The following is a 16,762-nucleotide window of genomic DNA, read 5'->3' as shown; positions in this document are numbered from 1 at the left end:
AGGTGAAAGGATTTTTCCAAAGCTTTATGACATTTGGGAAAAAGGATTCTTCCAATTCCAACCCCTTTTAGCCTTCTTGTTACAGCTAAAGAAAAAAAGGAATCAACAGGAGTCAGGGCTGCAAGGAAATGAATGGGAATACTGTGGCCAGGGAAAAGAGTAGAGGTCAGTGGAAAAAACAAAACTATTTCACTGAAGAAATACTTGTGAAAGTCGTAGCTTTGTTTCATAGGGCCACATAAGGTGATATTTAATCAGGAAATTATAGAATGATTTTCTTCTACATATCTTTCACTACACTAACAGGATATCAGTATAGTAACAGCGGGTTACAGCTGAAAAAGCTCTAAAACAGAGACTCTTTCCAAGGAGTACTTAGAAAAGAACAAAACCAAGAGAAATGTCAAAGACAAGGACACTAGAGGAAACTGAAGCCTCTGTACCTAAAGCTATGGCGAAATCAACACAGCCCAACTCCTACCCAGATTATCATAAAACTTCACAAGAAAGGCCTATTTAACTCAGTTTCTATTACCAGTGTCAAAGAAAACCAGATCTAGACAGTAGTTAAAATGATAAAACCAGATTTTATCAAGATTATTGTGATAATGGGAAAGAGAGGTGAATACAGAAGTGAGCTCAATTTTGAACACAACAAGGAAAAATGGAAATGTATTAGCAGGGCTCTAGTTGGTGGATGGAAAACTACTAAAAGGAAATATCAAGAATATGGGAGGGGGCAAGGTTCTGGCTAAACCTAACAGGATTCCTGCAGAAGGCAGACCAAGGTAATCATATATCACCTGAAGGATGGAGAAGAATGAAGAAGAATATAGTCAAATATTGAAGGTGGAATATTTTAGCTAAACTAACTTAACAGAATTATTGCGAAAATGGGGCAATGCAAGTCCAAAAGTGTAGGCCTCGTTGGGAAAAGGATTAAGAGGAGCTTGACTAAAGTTTGGTTAAGGAAAGACTTTTTATCACTAGATACATCATGCCCAGTTTTCAACAAATAATTACATGACATGCTAAAATACAAAACAAACGAACAACAAAAACAATAAAAATTATGGTTTGAGGAAACAAAAAAGGTGTAAGAACCAGACTCAGATATGGCAGAGATTTGGAATTACCAGACAGAATTTAAATTAACTAAGATTAATTTGATAAATGCTGTAATGAAAGAAACATAGACAACATGCAACAACAAATGGGAAAAAAAATAGGTACTCTAAGAAAGAATCAAAAGGAAATGTTCTAAATAAATAAATAAGTAAATAAATAAATAAATAAATAAATAAATAGAATGCACTGTCAAACGAATGTTTTTCATGGGCTAAGCAACAGATTGCATGTAGAGAAATAAATTTCTCACTGAAGGAAGAATCAATGAACTTAAAAATAGGTCAATAGAAACTTTTCAACTGAAATTCAGAGATAAACAAATAAAAAAAGAACAGAATATTTAAGAACTGTGAGAAAATAGCAAAAGGTGTAACATATTGGAATTAGAATGCCAGAAGGAGAAGAAATGTTTGAAATAATGACACACATCAAACCACAGATGTAGGAAGCTCAGAGAATATTAAGCAGAATAAATATGAAAACAAAACAGTAAAAAAAAACATACCTAGGTATATACAAGCAACAAAAAAACAAATACAATGATCAAAAAACAAACAAACAAAAATCCAGGCAAAAAAGTAAATCATCTTAAATACAGAGGAATGAGGATAAGAATTACAATAGACTCATCAAAAGAAACTATGAAAACAGATTGGAGTATTTCATATGTTGAAAGAAGAAACCCATCAATCTAGAATGTTCTATCCAGCAAAAAATTATTCTGCAATGTGAGGAGAAATAGTCTGTCTTAAACAGACAAAAACTGAGGTAATTCACCTCCAGCAGACCTGGCCTACAAGAAACGTTAATAGAAATTCTTCAGGCAGAAGAAAAATGATGTAAGTCAGAAAGTTGAGAAATAATAAGAAGAGCATTGGAAAAGAAATAAAGATTAAAATATTTTATTTTTCTTATTCTTATTTTATCTAAAATATAACTCTTTTGTTTAAAGCAATAATAGTACCACTACACTGAGTGATAGATAATATATAGATCAGTAAAACAAATAGCAGTAATGTCACATGAGATAGAAGGAAGGAATTGAGAATAATCTGGTAAAAAGAACTTGCACTACTCATGAGATATAGATGAAGATATATGTAGATTAGTTTAAAATGTTTATTGTTGACTCTGGAACATCAATGAAACAATTTCAAAGAAGTACATCTGAGATGCTAAGAGAGGACATAAAATGAAATCATAAAATATCAATTCAAATCAGAGCAGGGAGAAGAGACGGCAACTCACAGAAAACACAAACATGGCAGATGTTAGTCTATGTCAATGACTGTTTTAAAATAAGTGTTCTAAATACACCAAATAAAAGAAGTTAAAGTAAATAAAAAACAAGATCCAGTTATATATTTTCTACAAGAAACACACTTTAAATATAAAGAACTAAGTTAAGTGTAATGGTGAAATATACACCATGCTAACAATAAAACAAAACTGAGTATCGCTATTAATTTCAGACAAATCATACTTCAGAAGACAAAAGATGATCAGGGATAAAAGGGGCATACATAATTATTAAGAGGTCAATTATTAAAAACAAAAACAAAAAAACAAAGCAACCCAGACATCTATGCATCACAACATAGCTTCAAAACATAGGAGGCAAACTTGATAAGAAAAATAGATAAATATACTGTCATAGTTGGGTACTTTCACATTTTGCTGTCATTAACAGATAAGATAGGCAGAAAATCACTAAATATAAGCATGACCATAATCAGCATTATTTAATTTATACTTATAAAAACTGTCAATACAATTAATAAAACTTTAATCAAACTAACAAGGAAAATGAATGAGAAGATACACATTTGCAAAATCAGAAGTAACAAACAAGTCATTAATGCTGATCTCATGAACATTAAAGGGGTAATAAAGAAGACTATGAAAGTCTATGGTGAAAGACAGCACTTTTCACTAAGATTGAAAAAAAAGACATAGATGTCCTTTCTCATCATTCTTATTAAACATAGTACTGAAAGTTCTACCTAATACAATCAGACAAAAATAAGTAAATGAAAGATATACAGGTTGTATAAAAAAAAAGATAGATTTCTTGTGGGTGCCATATTGTCTATGTGGAAAATCTCAAGGAATCTATAAGGAAAGCCCTGTCACTAATAAGTGAGTATAGCAAGGTTGCAAGATATAAGATCAATATGTAAAAGTCGACTGCCTTCCTATATACCACTGATAAAAATCTGGAATTTGAAATTACAAAAACAATACAATTTGCATAAAAAAATTAAGTATTTAGGTATAAACCTAACAAAACCTATGTAGGGTTGATATGTGGAAAACTATAAAAATCTGCTAAGAAAAATCAAATAAATAGATATCCCATAGTCATAAATTGGAATACTTAATATTGCTAAGATGCCAGTTGTTCTCAGCTTGATTTCTAGATTAAACACAATTTCGACCACGTCTTAGCAAGCTATTTCGCAGATATGAACAAAATGATTAAAAAATGTACATGGAAAGATAGAGATCTAGGATAGTCAACACAATGCTGAAGGAGGACACATATCGCCAAATTTCAAGATTAAACCTAAAGCTACCATAACCAATACGGCATGGCATTGGCAAAAAAACAGAAACATAGATCAAAGAAACATAATAGAAAACCCAGAAATAAACCACACAACTATAGTTAACTAATTTTTAAAAAATGTTCAGTGACAATTCAATAGAGAAAAAATAGCCTTTCAACATATGGTGCTTAAAAATTGGATATACATGTGCAAAAGAAATTAAATAGCATAGAGAAAACATTACAGTTTGCACAGAAATTAATTGAAAATAGATTATAGCTCCAAATGCAAAATACAAAACTATAAAATTTCTAGAATAAAAACAGAGGAGAAAAATTTATGTGACCTTGGTTTTGGTGACAAGTTTTCAGACACAACACTAACAGCACAGTCCATGAAAGAAATAATTTTAAGTCAGACTTTATTAAAAGTAAAAGTGTCTGCTCTGTAAAATATTTTGTTATGAAATGAAAAGACAAGCAATAGTCTGAGAGAAAATATTTGCAAAATTCAGATTGTAACAGACTCAGTTTGAAATGGGCAAATGATCTAAACATTCATCAAATGATATATACAGATGTCAAAGTATATAAAAAAAATGCCCAACATCATTTGTCATTTGAGAAATGTATACTAAAACAACTATGAAAACTACCTACTAGAATGCTAAAATCAAACAAGTGGTAATATAAATTGATGGAGAGGATTTGAGCAACAAAAATTTCATTCATCCACTTGCATAGTGGGAATGCAAAATGGCATGACCACTTTTGAAGACAGATTGGTGATTTCTTATAAATTTATTCTTACCATATGTTGGAGCAATGACACTCTTAGATAAATACCCAACTACTTTGAAATCTTATATCTGCATAAGAAAGATGCCCACAAAAGTTTATAGCAGCTCTGCACATAATCACCAAAAACTGAAAGCAAGCACAATGCTCTTCCAATAAGTGAGTGGGTAAACAAAATATTACAATGGAATACTATTCAGTTAACAAAAGGATATTTTAGCAGAAGTTCATATGCAGTACTTACAGGGAGTTCCCCTAAATAGGAGATTCAGAGACTAGGAGATACAGGGAAAACTTGGAAAACTTGGTGTGTTGTGTATGGGAATTCTCTGTATTGTCTGCTCAGCTTGTCTGTAAATCTAAAACTATCGCAAAATTAAAAAGATTATAAAAAGAAACTGACACTATTATATATTTTACTTTCTGCTTTTATTTGTAACAGTTTAAACATATTCTAAGGTTATTACATATATTTGAAAGCTATTATTGTACAGAAGTATAATATTCTATTTGAAAACTATGATACAATTTCTTAAATTCATTTTCACACTTTAAAATATTTGTTCTAACTTTGATGGGAATATATGTAACAATCTAATGAATATTTGTAATCATACATTTTTGACCATAAGTTATACTATTTTATTTAACTAAATTTCTGGAGGTAGAAATGATCGAGTAAAATATTTAAAAATATATATATATATATATATATATATATATATATAGTATATATTTGAATAGTATATATATGTACATGTTATTTTTAAAGAAAGTTTGGGCTTATTCTAATTTTTTCTAAGGTGAATATGAATTTCTGTCTAATCTGTACTGCAAAACACTATCATCTTTAAATGTTTACATACTTTATAGTTTATGTTATTAATTTTCAAACATTTGTATTGATAAATTATTTTCTATATTCATTAGCCATTTCTAGTCATATTACTACTTATTACATCTTTTAAATCTTTATCAGTTTCCCACTCTATTATTGCTATAAAAACTGCTATATTGCTTCTTTATAAGTTTTTCCAGTTTTTATTTTATTAATGTCATTTTAATTTTCTTGAAGAGCTTTAATTTAAGTACAGTTTTTACAATGATTAATAGAATTAACCATAATCTCAACCAAAAAAAGGAAAAGGAAAAGTAATCTAATAAAAATTGATGTTAAATGATTGCAGTTTATTTAATTACATTCTATTCGGAAGCATTCTATTTGCCAAATTTACACCCTGTAATGAGTTTTCGAATCCATTATTATTTACAGAATAGCATAATGTTTTAAGTCAGATCTCATTCCCAGACTAAATTTTGTCAATAACTAACACATTCTATAATTTCGTTAGTCTTCTCTTTTCTCTTTTTAAAAAGGCAGTGTATTTCCAGTACCTACCCCATAGGTTTATTGAAAGAATCAAATTAAAAAAAAAAAAATTCTCTCATATGGAAAGCACTCAATAAATGTTATTTGTGATACTGCTGCTGCTGTCAACAATGCAGAATTCTTAGTTTGGGGATAGGATAATTCCTATCCTGTTTAATATTTTAGGCAGTTAGATCAGCAATAACATGGCAAGTTCTTTTCATATCCACAGACGAGTCTCAGCTTAGAGCAATAGCTAGCAATTTGGTGAGTGACAGAATACGAAATACATTTTTTTAAAGGCAGAACTTTAAATATTAATTGCTACAGAACAATAAAAACAATCTAACAATATAAATGTCCTGCAAAATAATAAATTATAATTGTAAATAAATGAGAGTAGAGTGAAGAAGATTAGTAGTAAGAATTAGCTGTGGTGTGCAAAAAACTTGAATATTGACTGTATCATGATTTCAAAATAATACAACAATATAAGGTGCTACTAAAACATGAAGCCAAAGCAATACTACTGACTAGATTTTTTTTTTAATTGTGTAAAATCTGTATCAAAGAAGGTGGCATAGCTAAGGTGAGCATAGCACTTGTAAGATAGGTTATTGATTGTTAGGCTTCATAACACTGAGAAACTGATAAAATGGAAGAAATTTGAGATACTCTGTGATCTCAGAAGCTTGTTGTATAAACTTTATAAAATTAACTATGTATTTTTGATATAAAAATAATAGGCCTGTAATATACACTAAATATTTTAAGGTACACAATATGGAGTTGCAATCATTGCTCTTTAAAGTGATTATAGTTGGGAAAGTTAAAATGAAAAACAAAAAAAACAAAAAAAACAAGAGGCAGTGTAGTTTTGTAACCAGTGTTAGGTAGCTAGTCAGATATGAATGAAAGGAGAGCAAAGGAATAGGAGGGGCCTAGCTCTGTAACCATAGAAACTTCCCTTGAAGACAGACCTTCCTTAAGCACCTCCCAGAAATATCTCTCTGTTAGGGTTATAAATTACCCCAAATCCTAGATAACAAAGTCCATAAAAGCTGCTGACCTAAACCAACTACAAAGACATGCACAGAAAGTACTACCCAGAACTTCAACCTCATAATACCATCATTATAATCTCATGACTATGCCTAGAAGTTCATGAATCTAATTATAACGGACTGAAAGCTGGGTAAGCACATGAGTACTAGGTAAAGTTATACAGTAGCCAGGTGTCAATCAAGGTGACCTCATTTGCCAATCACCTAGGAATGTCTTTGGGACCACTCCATCACTGTCCTCAAATATAATGCACATCTCTTCCTCCCCCAACATTATAGCTCTCCATCTTCCTTGGCTGGAACCTGTACCCTCTCCTTAGGGGTATGTAACCTCATTTCCACTTGGCCAGCCGGTTTCAGGCTTGACCTGTGTTCTACTTCATAATGTACTCTTAATAAACAAATATTTCTCATATTCGCTGAGCTGAAATTCATTTCTTCAGCAATGAAAAGAACCTAGAGGTGTGTGTTACGAGAACTCCGATCACTTCAACGGTAACACCAGGTCCCTGGGCCCCACAGTTTGGGTATAAATCTGGCTCATCTGTTTACTAACTATGCCATCAGTCTCATTAGGCTTTTAGCACTTGGAATTAAATAAACAAAATTAAATAAACAAAAAGTTCATTATAATTTTGAGAGGACTATATTTTCTAAATATCTGAAAGAAAATATAACTATTTAAGACTTAAAACAAAACTTGTTCCCCAGATATTTATGTGCATGATGTGAGTTAAAAAAGTTGCTCAGAACCTCCAAAATAGGTATTTCTCAAAGTCCATTCAGATAAAGCAAAAGCGGAAAATGAAAATGGAATAACCTACAGGAGGGCAGTCTTGTTCTTTGGAGAACAAAAGAGCTTTTCCCAGGAGGGAGGCCTCAGTACTCACTCAATTATCTGCCCAAAGGCATCTCAGAACTGCTGTAGACTAGATGCTTTGTTTCCTCTTCTTCACTTATCTGAATAAAGGTATTTATTGTAATTATATTATCATTGTTCCACTTATGCCAGTTGAATACAGTATTCCCCCTTTATCCACAGGGGATAGGTTCTAAAAAGCCCAGTGAATGCCTGAAACTGCGGATAGTACCAGACCGTATATACACTATGTTTTCTTCCTATACTTACAAACCTATGGTAAAGTTTAATTTATAAATTAAGCATGGTAACATTAACAACGATAACTAAAAATAAGACAATTAGAACAATACTCTCCAGTAGTTTTTACACTTTTCAGTCTAAACCTATTTTAACTCTGTGTAACCACCCCTCACTTGCAGTAAATTATTCGGTGTCACTTGTGTCAGGGTATCCCGTGCTGAAGTCTTCACATAAGCTCAGTGCTTTCTGGTACCTCATGGTGCCATCAATAGAACACATTTTGTTTATGTCTTCCACTAACAAATGAAATGCCTTTTCCAACTTAACATTTATCATGCACGGTGGCCTTAATTTTTGCAGTTTGAGGTGTGACAGTATTAGCACAAATTTCTTTTTCCTTCTTCACAATTTCATGGACAGAAGATTCACTCTTACCATAGATCTTAGCAACATCAGCATATATTATTTTTCCTTTTCTTATTAAGGGGAGAACTTTCACATTTTCACTTCAAAGAAGGACGATATGGCGTTTCTTTGGCATATCTGAATTTTCAGCATCACTACTCCTGTCTTTGGGGCCATTGTTAAGTAAATAAGGATTACTTGAACCTAAAGACTGCTAAACCAGGACAGTAATGTGATAACCTCAAGGACTATTAAGTGACTAAGGGGTGAGTAGTACATGCAGTGTGGATATGGTGGGTGATTCATGTCCCCAGTGGGTGGAGTGGGACAAAGGAAGAGTTCATTATACTACTCAGAACAGCACACGGTTAAAACATATGAATGTTTTATTTCTGGAATTTTCCATTTAATATTTTCAATTACCCACAGTTGACTGGAAAAGTATATATGAGGAGGAAGGAAACCTATGATTTGACTTCAGAGGTTTCTAGATTAAGGGGAAACGATCTAGATCTGATGAAGAGATAACCGCATATCTCAGAGTTCCTGAACTTTAAATTTGATGCAATGATGCTGCTATTGTACTGACATTTTGGGTTTTTCCTTTAGAGATGAGGTGGCTATGTTTTGCCTATGCAGAGAACTAAATAGTGATAAAAGGTAGATTGTCATTTTAACTAGTGCATTCATCAAATATTTTCAACTCTGTTTTCTAGATACATAGATGTACTTCCTAGCTTCCTTAACCATAAGTGGTGCCCAAGATACAATACGTTGGTCAGAATGTTTAATTGCTGGTTTGAGATCCTTCAGAGATCTCTGTTTCTCTGTCACCAGCAGCAAGCAATATTCAAAATGGAAGCTGCTTCATCACCCTAAAAGAATTCAGTGAGCAGACTCTCTTCAAATTGTGGCAGACACACGTTGTGTGCAAAAAGTTTTTGTTGTTTTAAGCTACTCTTTGAGATTTTGATATTCCTTTATACCACATCATAGCCTAGCCTAAGCTGACTGATACAGGCAAGATATAGATAGGTAGGTAACTAGATAGATTTAATATCTCTGTCTATATATGTGTATATTCACATATACATATATATATATCACATGCATAGCTATATATAGTTTGAAATAAATCGATCTATATGCCTATGCATATACATGTGTATATATATTTAAGATGGAGAAATTCTAGCATATTTTAGTTGGTCAGTATTATTTATTAGAGAAAAAAAATAGAATTCTGTAGGCGAACACCAAAAAATGGGTAGAATTATGCTTTGGAGAGATGAAAAGGAAAGTGTAGACACTGGCTTTTATAGAATCTGGGCAGTTTATAATTAGCAGTATAAAACTGAAAGGAAAGAGAAAAGTGGCTTATTAGCAAGTAGGCAGCAATTATAGAGAACACATAATGGCCTTGATAAGAACAGTAAATATAGTGTTAAAAAAAGTTCAAAAACAAATTTGCTGGGTTTAAATTTTAGAGTTTGTAAAAACTGATTCTGTTTATAGATGTTGAAGTACTTGAAAGTGTCTCTCAACTTTTAGTATAGGTGACTGAAATTTGTAGCACTACGAATTTGGGTTAAAAACAAAGGGAAGGCAGGTCTGGAGTGGGTAAGATAAAGGATAAACAATGTGTATGTAAAACAATCAGCAGTATAAAGTACTGAGTCAAACAAAATAATCAAGTTTTTCTGAAGGTGAATTAAAATCATTAACACTATTTATTATTATCAAACACATAAATTTTCATAATACTCTCAATGGAATAAATAAATTTTCTTTTTATGTTTTACATTTTTAAAATTTATAATCATTGAACAAATAAACAAATGAGTAGGGAAATCGAAATATGTTAACTCTTTCACAGTCTAATTTTAATTAATTCACCTTTTATTCTAATCCTCAGGAAAATCACATAAGAAAAGAATTATATTTCTCATTTTAATGAAAAATACAATAATATAGAGTTAGATACTTTGCCCTGTTCACTCGGTTAATAAAAAACAGAAGTTAATTTCAGGCCCAAGTCTGAATAATTTTAGGTTCCATGGTTATTAGCAGGAACCTATACTACCAAATGTCTTACAACTTTTATTAAGCAAAGTCTCCACCAGCATTTAGCCCTCTATACCATGTTGATCATCGGTCACAGTATCAGCAAAATTCTGTATTGCTCTGAAAAGTGGCACATGCCTTACAGATTAAGATACTTCTCATCCAACCAGTCCAAGAGTAATGCTTCAAATCATGTTGACAACAGAGCTATTTTCTCCATAATATCTACAGTCTAAATCCAACTGTCCTTATGGGAGCAGCTGCCTGTATTGATATTAAAGCCAATACTGTGTCGCAGACAGATTTGATAATGTTCATGAAGCTATCTTGACAACTGTCATAATGAATAACAACTGTATTAACATTTGGATAATAGGTTTTTAAGACATAATAGGACTGACCATTTGTGGTCTAGATGTTTATGCCTTCTTAATATATTCGTAATTGGCTGTTTAAAATAGGATTCTTATCTCATCTTATCACTACTAACGAACATGGCGTTTTAAATTGTAAAGTGTGAAGAAGCTTCTTACAATAAATCTCATTTGAGAATATGAAACCCACAACAAAACTCTGAGAAGATTTATATAGATAAGCTGCGTTCCTATTTCCAGGGGACCAAACTGTTCATTGTACCATGCAGAATGTCTGCCTTTAAATCACCACTGTATGTGAACTACTAGACATATTAATTCTATAAGAAGAGTTTCCTTTTTGAGCTAAAATTACAACAAATGTATTTGTTGAAGTAAATCAAATCAATAATAAATTTAAAAGGAAACAAACAAACACACAAAAAAACAAAATAGCTATTTGAAGGAGCAGGTTAACTATGGGAACTTTCCAAACATTATTCTGTGACTACAGCTGCACTTTGCCAGTTTTAAAAGTAATGATCATATAATTATCTTCTTCATTCCTATATTAAACATGGCAAGTAAAACAGGTGAACATCCATATCTCAATTTATATTAACACTTAAGCTGACAGAAAATCCACAGGAGAAAATGAGTAAACTATGTGCAATTATCTCAATATTAAATAAAAACATATTTTTAAACATAAATGACAGGTTGCCCAAAGACCTATGTGCCTCTACTCTGTTAGTCTCGAGTACAAACATTAAATTATAAAAAGATAAGATTATATTTGTTGGTAAATACTGGTAAGCCTTGTTTCATTTGATGTTCACAAATTTAGAGAATAAGAAATGATTGGAATATTCTAAAGTATTTCTTTTGTACAGAAAAAGTCTTGAAATGTTCTCACAAAATGAAGCTATGTTATGATGCACAGCAAAAGACACTGGATCATATAAGCTTATATTTATTTAATATTATAATCATTATTGTTAAAATACTCTCCAGATTGTTATTCACTAAAGCCCTCAAATCTAGAATTAGCCTAACTGATTTTGAAAAGTGTGTCATTGTTATTGTTGTGGGTTTTGGGTTTTGGGTTTTGGGTGTAATACTTAATTTGATATATATTTTGAAATATAAAACACAACCAGTTAAGTACAAAAAAAAAAAAAAAACACCCATAAGCATGCAGTTCAGTGAATTATCACAAAGGATATAGCTAGGTGAGCACCAACCAGATAAGAAATAAAATAGTACAGCCAACTAGAAGACTTTCAGTTTGTCATTCCCTTATAATGTCCTCATCCTTCGCTAAATATTAACACTACTTGATCTCCCAAAATATGGTTTTGTTTTTCATGGTTTTATATAAATCGAATTGTGCATTAATATGATTATATATACATTTAATTATACATAACTATATTCAGGTCTAGTTTCTTTGACATGTCACTACAATTTGTGACCCGTCCATTTTTATGCATGGAGCTATAGAGCATTCATTTTTGTTCCTGTATAATGCACAATGTCATGAAATATTGCATTTGTTTAACGATTTTTCGTTTGCTAGAAATGTTTTTTTTAGTTTTATTTTTTTTAAATAATGCTTTCAACAGTCTTATTTATTTTTGATGTACATTTGAATATAATTATTTTGATATAATCTTAGAATTGGAATTGCTAAATCAAGGATACACATTGCTTCAACTCTACTAGATACTGCCAACCAGAATTTAAAGATATGATACTATTTTATATTCCCAGTATCGGTGTAGGAAAGTTTACTTATTCCACCTGCTCTCCACTACTTGCTATTTTTAGAATGTTTAATCTTCACCCTTCCAATGGGTATAGAGTAGTATTTCATTATAATTTTAAATTGAAATTTCTGGATTAGAAATAAAGTTGCTCAGCTTTTTATATTTTTAGTGAAGTTATATATTATTCTCAGTGAAGCTCCTATTCAAATATTTTGCTCATCGTTTTCTAATGGCATGATTTTTGTTAAAAATTGTAGAGGTTCTATCAATAACCTGGATACTGGTTTAGTTTGTTTGTCTACTCTGTTATGCCTGTTGCAAATGTCTACTCCAGTTTGTAGCTTGTAGTTTGATTTTTCACTCTCTTAACTATTTCTCTTGATAAACCAAAGTTCCCAATTTCAGTTTAGCCTATTTTTCAATCATTTCTCTATATCTTTTTAATTTTTTTTTGCCAGGTGAAGAATATTCCTTATCTCAAGATCATGTATATATTCTCTCATGTTATCTTCTAGAAGCCTATGATTTTGTATTTTATACTTAGATCTACATTAATCTAGAATTTATTTTTATATATAGTATGAGAGAGCGGTCAAGTATAATTTTTAAAATATTGTTATGCAATTAGTGTTGGAAACATTTATTTAAGAAAACTATTTCCATGTAGCTATCCAACGCCACAAATTGATTTTCCATATGTGGGTAGGACAGTTTCTACCTTTTGTTCTATTAATCACTTTGTAAGGCAGGACACAGCTTTACAATGAGAAAGCACTGATTTAATAAATCAATCTTTTATAGGTCTTAATAAACAGTAGTGTAAATCTTTCTACATTATTTTTCTCTGCAAAAATGTCTTAGTTATAGTCGGCCCTCTGTCCATTTATGTTTTAGATCTGGCTTGTAAAAACACAATTAAGAATAAATAAATAAAAACTATTAGGATTTTAACTGTGATTACATTGCATCTACAGGTTTGTTATACAAGTATTGATATCTTTACAACATTGAGGTTCCAATGTATAAGCATGGTATTTTCCCCTATTTATTTAGATGTATAAAAATTCCTTGAACTATTTTGTAGTTTTATATAGAGATTTCTTAAAAATATTTTGTTAGATTTATTTCTAAGCATATTTTTAAATGTTATCTTTTAGTACATCATTTAATATCTGAATGTATACAAAAACATAATGGCAAACTCAATTCTTGATTATTCTAATTTATTAATATAAATTCTGAATTTTATATTTATATAGTTATAATATCTGATAACATAATTCTGTTCTTCCTTTCTAATCTTTGTATAATTTCTTTTTCTTTCTTTAAGGGAATGTCTAATACACTCAATAAAATTTTTGATAGTTGAACATCTTTGTTTCATTCATGATCTCTGAGAGAAAGCTTTCAAAACTTCACTATTGAGTATGATGTTTGCTGAAGGATTTTTTTAAATAGAAACCCTTTATTAAGATTAAGAAAGATTAAGGAAGTTCCTATCTCTTTATTAAATGGCTTTCTGCATATATTGAAAAGTTTGACTTTTGTTTGTTTTATTAATGTGATAGATTACATAAATACATTTTCAAATATTATAAGAACTGAGCAGTCCATGGATGAACTCAATTTGTGTATGATATGATATAAATTCATCCCTCTATTTAAAAGTAATTGCTTTCCTCATATTCTGTTCAAGGTTATTGCATCTTTGTTCATGAAGAATTTGGTCTCAGATTGTATCTTCCTGTAATATGCTTGTCAGAGTTTAGTAGCAAGGATATAAGGACTGCTGAAACACCTTGGAAGAAATTGTTCTTTTTTCTATTCTTTGAAATAGTTTCATAAGATTGGCATTAGTTTTCCCTTAAAAGTTCACAAAGAACTGACCAGTGAACAAACTGAACTTGTAATCTTCTTAGTGAAAAGAAGATAATTAAGATTTAATTAAGATTTGTTTCATTTAGAAGTTATAGAACTATTTATATTTTTTATGTCTTGATTTTAGTAGCTGTGTATACTAGGAATCAACTTCATTCAATATTCTAATTCACTCACAATATTTTTTATAATATCTTCATCTTTGACACTTTTAGGATATATTGTGATGCCTCCTTTGCCATTGCTGATATCAGATGTTTATATCTTTTCTTTTTATTCTTAATCAATTACCCCAATTATTGACTGAGTTTTATTTTCTTTTTAACAAAATTATTTGAATTTCCTTTATATATTGTGACTGTATATTTTAATTAACTTCAGCTTTTCAAATATATTTTCTCCTTTCTACTCTCTATTTGTTCATTCATGATCTTTTTTTATCTTATTGAGAATTATGCTTAAAATATTCATGTACTTAAGTATTTAAAGTTCCCTAATCTCTAATATACAGATGAGGACTTCTTACAAATACATACATCTACATAAACATAACTCAGATCAAAATATACAGTGTTTCTAGAAGTTCCAAATGTTCCTTTGTATCACTTTCTAAGCAAAAGGGCTCTATTATTATTAAAATCAATAATCTGATTTTTATCTCTATCCCTATGTTTTCTTGTGCTGGAACTTTAAATGAATAAAATACATTCTTTTGATTTTATCACAATATAATATCTATAACATTTATCCATGTTGTATGTGTTAGTGTTTTCTTTGTTTTATTATTTTGTAATATTCTATTATGTAAACATAAATCATTAGTCCATTCCCCATTGATATTTTGTTATTATGAATAAAATTGTGAACATTCCTGTATATGTCCTTTTGGTATACATAGTACTTGTTTCTCTTGTTACTGGTTATGTAAAAGTAGAATTTTCTTTGTTATAGGTTGAGTATATATTTATATTTAGTAGATATTATGAAACAGTTTGCACAGCTGTTGTACCAATTTGCATTCCATCCTGCAACGATGATTGTTATGAGTTATCAATATTTAAAATTTTAGCCATTCTAATGAGTATGTAATGCATTGCCTTACGATTTTAATTTATATTTTCCTGATGAGTAATGATGTTGTACACCTTTTCATATGATTGGCTATGTGTATATTTCCCTTGTGTATAATTATATGTGTATAATTTTCCTGATGAGTAATGATGTTGTACACCTTTTCATATGATTGGCTATGTATATATTTCCCTTGTGAAAAGCAAGTTCAAGTTCTCTACCTAATTTTTAAACTAATTGTCTCTCATTGACATGTAGGAGTTTCTAAAAATCTCTAAATATGATTCAATATTTTTATATAGGAGAATCTCCTTTCTATCTATTGTTTCACTTTTTATTCTCTCAATTCTCTCTTAAATAGAAATTTTTTAATATTAATAAAGGCAAATTTACCAACTTTTCCCTTGAAAGGTTAATGTTTTATGTGTCTTTAAAAAATATGACTATCTGAATGTCATGAATTTGTTTTATTTTTCATTTTGTTCATCACAAATTAATGTTGGTATTAATATGAGGTGAAGGTCAATATTTATTCACTTTCTCTATAGACTGACTTAACATAATGACTAAACAAACTATCATTTCTCCTCTGAAATCTATTTCTGGGTCTATTTATGCACTTGTATTCTATTAAACTCTTTGTTTATTCTTATACTAACAACATTCTGTTGTGATATAGTAGCTTCATAACAAATCTTGAATTATAGTTGTATAATACTTCAACTTTGTTGTTCTTCAAGATTGTCTTGGATAACCCAGGTCCTTTGTGTTTTCATATTATTTTTACATAAGCTTATCAATTTTTTGCAAAATCTCAAAGTATAAAACTTTCATCTACACTTTTTTGTACCCTCAGATAAACCTTTTCCCTACTAGATAATTGATTATATATATTAAATAAAATAGACTATTTGACATTTATTTAAAGGAAATCTGAAATCATTCTGTAAATTTTCTATTTGGGCTATAAAATCTACATGGATATTGTGGCCATGTAACAAAGCTAATATTCCTAACCATCTTAACTCTTTTCAGCTTCCAGACCTATAATACTGCTCAAAATGTGTTTAGAATCTCCCAAGAATATATTTTAACAAACATTATTTTTTAAATATCAAAGAGAATAAAATCACTAAAATTCCTTTAAGATTTTTAAGTCTCCTTTGAGGTTTTCTTCCTTCCTCCCTCCCTCCCTCCCTCCCTCCCTCCCTCC

Source organism: Pteropus vampyrus, unplaced genomic scaffold (assembly GCF_000151845.1).
Source record: "Pteropus vampyrus isolate Shadow unplaced genomic scaffold, Pvam_2.0 Scaffold88, whole genome shotgun sequence".
Taxonomy (NCBI): Eukaryota; Metazoa; Chordata; class Mammalia; order Chiroptera; family Pteropodidae; genus Pteropus; species Pteropus vampyrus.
This window is presented reverse-complemented; position numbering follows the sequence as displayed.